Source organism: Pongo abelii, assembly GCF_028885655.2.
Source record: "Pongo abelii isolate AG06213 chromosome 18 unlocalized genomic scaffold, NHGRI_mPonAbe1-v2.0_pri chr18_hap1_hsa16_random_utig4-1076, whole genome shotgun sequence".
Classification (NCBI taxonomy): Eukaryota; Metazoa; Chordata; class Mammalia; order Primates; family Hominidae; genus Pongo; species Pongo abelii.
Window position 1 is genome coordinate 89,195 of NW_026946740.1, and position 7,460 is coordinate 96,654.

At 53.0% G+C, this 7,460-nt stretch overlaps 1 pseudogene; it reads left to right on the forward strand.

The window, feature by feature from the left end:
• On the forward strand, positions 1-2,950 carry LOC129053932 (olfactory receptor 7E24-like; annotated as a pseudogene).
• Positions 2,951-7,460: the final 4,510 nt, after the last annotated feature.

Here is a 7,460-nt window from a genome sequence, read left to right on the forward strand (position 1 = left end):
TCGGCTCACTGTAGTCTCTGCCTCCCAGGTTCAAGCCATTCTCCTGCCTCAGCCTCCCGAGTAGCTGGGACTACAGGCGCGTGCCGCCATACCGGGAGAAGTTTTTGTACTTTTAGCAGAGGCGGGGTTTCACCATGTTGGCCAGGATGGTCTTGATCTCCTGACCCCGTGATCCGCCCTCCTCGGCCTCCCAAAGTGCTGGGATTACAGGCGTGAGCCACCGCATCCAGCCAAACTTTCTGATGAATACTCTAAGTCCACCTAAGCTAAGGACAGGAGTTAGAGCTTCCATGAATTTTAAAACAAGACCCACCGATTTGAGGAAGCAATTACTCTCTTGAAGGAGAAAAGTCAGAAAACACAATGATGAAATCACTAGGACCTAACTGGCCTGTGGAACTATTTCCTGCTTATGAACTCTCAACTATCATTTCATTTCCAGATGGCATGGTCTCAGCTGTTATACAGTGTTTACGAATGGTCTACATCAAGGGAATTTATATCAATCTAGAAGAATAAACAAAATATTTGAGTTCCTAATTTCCTTTAATTAGGATAACCTTTTCCTTAAAGTGAAGACAATGGTTTTATTACATCTCTTTCTTCGGAAAACATAGGCTGTATTTTCTAGCAATAACGAATTTGTTATATACGATGATCTGGTTCCTGGAATGTTCTTGAAGCTAGTGTCTCTAAGGCAGGTGTGTACAGCAAGACGTGAATAACACAGCAATCGATGTTGAAAGCATTATATGGCAATTGAGTTTGTCAGAACTACCAAATGTTGCTGAGTGTGGATTGCTCTGAAATCTGCAAACATTACTTCTGAATTCCTTGTATCCAAAATGCAGACGCAATGCCGGCTGTTGGTTTACTTGTTTCCGATTTTTCAACCCTCTTTTCTAGGCAAAAGATGTCCAAACGATACAGACCCACAGAATCTAACAGATGTCTCTATATTCCTCCTCCTCGAACTCTCAGAGGATCCAGAACTGCAGCCGGTCGTCGCTGGGCTGTTCCTGTCCATGTGCCTGGTCATGGTGCTGGGGAACCGGCTCATCATCCTGGCCGTCAGCCCTGACTCCCACCTCCACACCCCCATGTACTTCTTCCTCTCCAACCTGTCCTTGCCTGACATCGGTTTCACCTCCACCACGGTCCCCAAGATGATTGTGGACATCCAATCTCACAGCAGAGTCATCTCCTATGCAGGCTGCCTGACTCAGATGTGTCTCCTGGCCATTTTTGGAGGCATGGAAGAGAGACATGCTCCTGAGTGTGATGGCCTATGAGCGGTTTGTAGCCCTCTGTCACCCTCTGTATCGTTCAGCCATCTTGAACCCGTGTTTCTGTGGCTTCCTAGATTTGTGGTCTTTGTTTTCTTTTTCCTCAGTCTTTTAGACTCCCAGCTGCACAACTTGATTGCCTTACGCATGACCTGCTTCAAGGATGTGGAAATTCCTAATTTCTTCTGGGAACCTTCTCAACTCCCCCATCTTACATTTTGTGACACCTTCACCAGTAACATCCACATGTATTTCCCTGCTGCCGTATTTGGTTTTCTTCCCATCTCGGGGGCCCTTTTCTCTTACGGTAAAATTGTTTCCTCCATTCTGAGGGTTTCATCATCTGGTGGGAAGTATCAACCTTCTCCACCTGTGGGTCTCACCTGTCAGTTGTTTGCTGATTTTACGGAACAGGCGTTGGAGGGTAGCTGGGTTCAGATGCGTCATCCTCCCCGAGAAAGGGTGCAGTGGCCTCAGTGATGTACACGGTGGTCACCCCCATGCTGAACCCCTTCATCTACAGCCTGAGAAACAGGGATATGAAAGGTGTCCTGCGGCGGCCGCACGGCAGCACAGTCTAATCTCAATATCTTCTTATCTGTTCCATTCCTTTTGTAGGGTGGGTTAAAAAAGACAGCAAGGTCAAATAAGAATGATATCACAGGGTGCACACCCACTGTCACATTACGAGTAATACCTCCCTAGGATAGAAAAAATACTGTCACAGAGTACACACACATGGGGTACACCCGTGGTGATATTAGAAGCAGTATCTCCCTGAAATATGATGAAAAATAGCACAGGGTGTGCACACTGTGTGATACGAGGAGTCATATTTACCCTGAATATTATGACTCATATCACGGGTGTACACACACAGGCTACACGCACTGTGATATCGGGAGTTGCATCTCCCTAGGATATTACAAATAATATCACAGGGTATACACTATGTGTGAACATCCACTGTGATGTTTGATATCATATCTCTCTACGAGATTACAAATAATATGAAAGTGTGTGCACCCATGTGACATATTAGGAGTAACATCCTTCTAGGGTATTACAGATAACATCACAAGGTGTACACCTTCTGTGGCCTTTTGCACACACTTTGTGCCATTCAAGGAAACATCCCCCTAGGATATTACGAATAATAACACAGGCGGTTGACACCCATGGTGTACATCTCCTGTGCCATCAGGAGTAATATTCCCCTAGGATATTACGAATACTATCACAGCAGGTGTACACATATGGTGTTCACCCCATGTGATATTAGGAGGAACATGCCCCTAGGATATTAGGAATAGTATCACAGGCGTTGAATACGCATGATATACACCCCCGATGACATGAAAAGTAACATCCCCCTAAGATAGTATGAATAATATCACAGGGAGTACACCCCGTGTGACATTGGGAGTAACATCCCCCGAGGATATAACGAATAATATCAGGGGGCGTACATGCATTGTGACCCTAGCGGTAACATCTCTTTAGGATATTACAAATAATATCACAGGGTGTACACTGACCATGATATTAGGAGTCCCATTTTCCTAGGATATTATGGATAATATCACAGGAGGTGTTCACACACAACGTGTACACCATGTGTGTACACCCAATGTGATATTTGAAGTCATACGTCCCTAGGATCTTACGACTGTTATCAAAGGGTGTAAACCCCATGTGACATTAAAAGTGACATCCCTTTTAGATATTCCGAATGCTATCACCTCTTCCTAGGATAACCCATGTGATATTAGGAGTAACCCCTTCCTAGGATATTACGAATAACATCACAGGGTTTACACCCCTGTGACATTAAAAGTAACAACCCCTCCTAGGGATATTATGAATAACATCACAGGGTGTACACCCCTGTGACTTTAAAAGTAACACCCCCCTAGAATATTACAATAATATAACAGGGTGTACACCCCCTGTGACTTTAGGAGAAACACCTCCCTAGGATATTTCAAATGATGTCACTGGGGGCACACCCTCTGTGATATTAGCAGCAACATCTTTCTAGGAGATTACGAATGATATCACAGGGTGTACACTCACTGTGATATTAGAAGGAATACCTCCCTAGGACATAAGCTATCACATCACAGAGTGTACACACATGGTGTACACCCACTGTGTTATTAGAAGCAATATCTCCCTATGATATTAGGAAAAATATCACAGGGTGTACCCTCTGTGGGATACTAGAAGTAATGTTTACCATGGATGTTACAAATAATATCACAGGGTGTACACACATGGGGTACACCCACTGTGACATTAGGAGTTATATCTCCCTAAGATATTGCAAAGAATATCCCAGTGGGTGTACCCCATGTGTGTACACCCACTGTCATCATTAAAGTAGTATCTCTCTATAAGATTACAAATAATATCGGAGGCTATACACCCCCTGTGACATCAGGAGTAACATCCCCTTACAATATTGGGAGCAATATTGCACGAGGTACACCCCTGTAACTTTAGGGGTAACATTCCCACAGAATATTACTAATAATATCACAAGGTGTACACGCATTGTGACATTAGGAGAAATATTCAGGTAGCATATTTTCCATACTATCACAGAAGGAACACACCTGTGACATTAAGAGTGACATCCCCCTAGAATAGTAAGAATACTATCACACGGTGTACACCTCCTGTGATATTAGGAGAATCATCTCACCAGAATATTACGAATAATGCCACAAGGTGTTATCTTCTGTGACATGAGGGGTATAGACCCCCGGGAAATTATGACTACTATCAAAGGGCGTACACCCCTGTGACATTAGGAGTAACATCCTTCTAGAATATCATGAATAATATCACAATGTGTACACCCCTTGTGTCATTAAGAGTAAAATTGCCCTAGGATAATAGGAAATAGAACACAGGGAGTACACGCCGTGTGATATTAGAAGTAACATCCCCCAAGGATATAACGAACAATATCAGAGAATGTACATGCACTGGGACATGACTAGTAACATCTCTTTAGGATAATACGAACAATATCAAAGGGTGTACATGCAATGTGAAATTAGGAGTGAACTCCCGCTGGGATATTACCAATTTTATGACAGGGTCTACACGCCCTGTGACAATAGTAGTCACGTTGTCCTAAAATATGACGAAGAATATTAAAGTGTGTACAGGACCTGTGATTTACGAGTAACATTTCTAGAGAAGATTACACGTAATATCACTGTGTGTACACCCCGTGTGAGGATAGGAGTCCCATCCAACAAAACTATAATGAATAATTTCACAAGGTTTGCAACATCTGTGACATTGAAAGTAACATTTCCCTAGAATATGACGATAATATCACACAGTGTACACCCTCGGTGATATGAGGAGTGACGTCTTATAAGGGTAATACGAGTAATTTGACAAGGTGTACAAACCCTGTGACATAAGGAGTGACGTCCCTCCAGGATATTCCGAATCATAGAAAAGGGAAAATACCCCGTGTGACAATAAAATCAACGTCCCCTTAGGAGATTAAGAATAATAGCACCAGCTGTACACACATTGTGACATTATTATTAACGTCTCGCTATGGTATTGCGAATAATATCAGAGTGTGTAGAGACTTGTGACATCAGGATTCACATTTCGCTACAATATCACGAATAATATCACAGGGTGTATACCCCCTGGGACTTAAGCAGTGGCATCCTCCTACAATATGGAAAATAATGTCCCAGGGTGTTAACAAAGTGCGGCAGCAGAGAAAACACCCGAGGAGAAAGGGAGAAATATCATGCCGTCTTCCCGCCTGGATATTGCGAGCCACATCGCAGGGAGGTGAGGGCGCCCCCAGCGATGCGGGGAGTAATATCACCACAGACTCCCCCACGGGCTATTACGAGCCACATCGCAAGGGCACGGACGAACCCCCTCGAAGAGAAGAGTAAGGTCACCCGCTATTCCCACCCTGGATACGACGACCCACAGGGCAGGGGGGCGGCGGACCCACGCAGGCGGGGAGTAATAAAACCCCTCACTCCCCAGCTGCATATGATGATCCAGATCGCAGGGGGGAGAAGCAGGCACACGCCGCGAGGGGGGCAATGAGAGCCAGCCCCTCTTGCCCCCCTGGGCTCTTAGGACCCCCCTCGCAGGGGGGTGAGGCACCCCCCGCGAGGCGGGGACTGAGAGCCAGCCCCTCTTGCCCCCCTGGGCTCTTAGGACCCCCCTCGCAGGGGGGTGAGGCACCCCCCGCGAGGCGGGGACTGAGAGCCAGCCCCTCTTGCCCCCCTGGGCTCTTAGGACCCCCCTCGCAGGGGGGTGAGGCACCCCCCGCGAGGCGGGGACTGAGAGCCAGCCCCTCTTGCCCCCCTGGGCTCTTAGGACCCCCCTCGCAGGGGGGTGAGGCACCCCCCGCGAGGCGGGGACTGAGAGCCAGCCCCTCTTGCCCCCCTGGGCTCTTAGGACCCCCCTCGCAGGGGGGTGAGGCACCCCCCGCGAGGCGGGGACTGAGAGCCAGCCCCTCTTGCCCCCCTGGGCTCTTAGGACCCCCCTCGCAGGGGGGTGAGGCACCCCCCGCGAGGCGGGGACTGAGAGCCAGCCCCTCTTGCCCCCCTGGGCTCTTAGGACCCCCCTCGCAGGGGGGTGAGGCACCCCCCGCGAGGCGGGGACTGAGAGCCAGCCCCTCTTGCCCCCCTGGGCTCTTAGGACCCCCCTCGCAGGGGGGTGAGGCACCCCCCGCGAGGCGGGGACTGAGAGCCAGCCCCTCTTGCCCCCCTGGGCTCTTAGGACCCCCCTCGCAGGGGGGTGAGGCACCCCCCGCGAGGCGGGGACTGAGAGCCAGGCCCTCTTGCCCCCCTGGGCTCTTAGGACCCCCCTCGCAGGGGGGTGAGGCACCCCCCGCGAGGCGGGGACTGAGAGCCAGCCCCTCTTGCCCCCCTGGGCTCTTAGGACCCCCCTCGCAGGGGGGTGAGGCACCCCCCGCGAGGCGGGGACTGAGAGCCAGCCCCTCTTGCCCCCCTGGGCTCTTAGGACCCCCCTCGCAGGGGGGTGCGGCACCCCCCGCGAGGCGGGGACTGAGAGCCAGCCCCTCTTGCCCCCCTGGGCTCTTAGGACCCCCCTCGCAGGGGGGTGCGGCACCCTCCGCGAGGCGGGGACTGAGAGCCAGCCCCTCTTGCCCCCCTGGGCTCTTAGGACCCCCCTCGCAGGGGGGTGAGGCACCCCCCGCGAGGCGGGGACTGAGAGCCAGCCCCTCTTGCCCCCCTGGGCTCTTAGGACCCCCCTCGCAGGGGGGTGAGGCACCCCCCGCGAGGCGGGGACTGAGAGCCAGCCCCTCTTGCCCCCCTGGGCTCTTAGGACCCCCCTCGCAGGGGGGTGAGGCACCCCCCGCGAGGCGGGGACTGAGAGCCAGCCCCTCTTGCCCCCCTGGGCTCTTAGGACCCCCCTCGCAGGGGGGTGAGGCACCCCCCGCGAGGCGGGGACTGAGAGCCAGCCCCTCTTGCCCCCCTGGGCTCTTAGGACCCCCCTCGCAGGGGGGTGAGGCACCCCCCGCGAGGCGGGGACTGAGAGCCAGCCCCTCTTGCCCCCCTGGGCTCTTAGGACCCCCCTCGCAGGGGGGTGAGGCACCCCCCGCGAGGCGGGGACTGAGAGCCAGCCCCTCTTGCCCCCCTGGGCTCTTAGGACCCCCCTCGCAGGGGGGTGAGGCACCCCCCGCGAGGCGGGGACTGAGAGCCAGCCCCTCTTGCCCCCCTGGGCTCTTAGGACCCCCCTCGCAGGGGGGTGAGGCACCCCCCGCGAGGCGGGGACTGAGAGCCAGCCCCTCTTGCCCCCCTGGGCTCTTAGGACCCCCCTCGCAGGGGGGTGAGGCACCCCCCGCGAGGCGGGGACTGAGAGCCAGCCCCTCTTGCCCCCCTGGGCTCTTAGGACCCCCCTCGCAGGGGGGTGAGGCACCCCCCGCGAGGCGGGGACTGAGAGCCAGCCCCTCTTGCCCCCCTGGGCTCTTAGGACCCCCCTCGCAGGGGGGTGAGGCACCCCCCGCGAGGCGGGGACTGAGAGCCAGCCCCTCTTGCCCCCCTGGGCTCTTAGGACCCCCCTCGCAGGGGGGTGAGGCACCCCCCGCGAGGCGGGGACTGAGAGCCAGCCCCTCTTGCCCCCCTGGGCTCTTAGGACCCCCCTCGC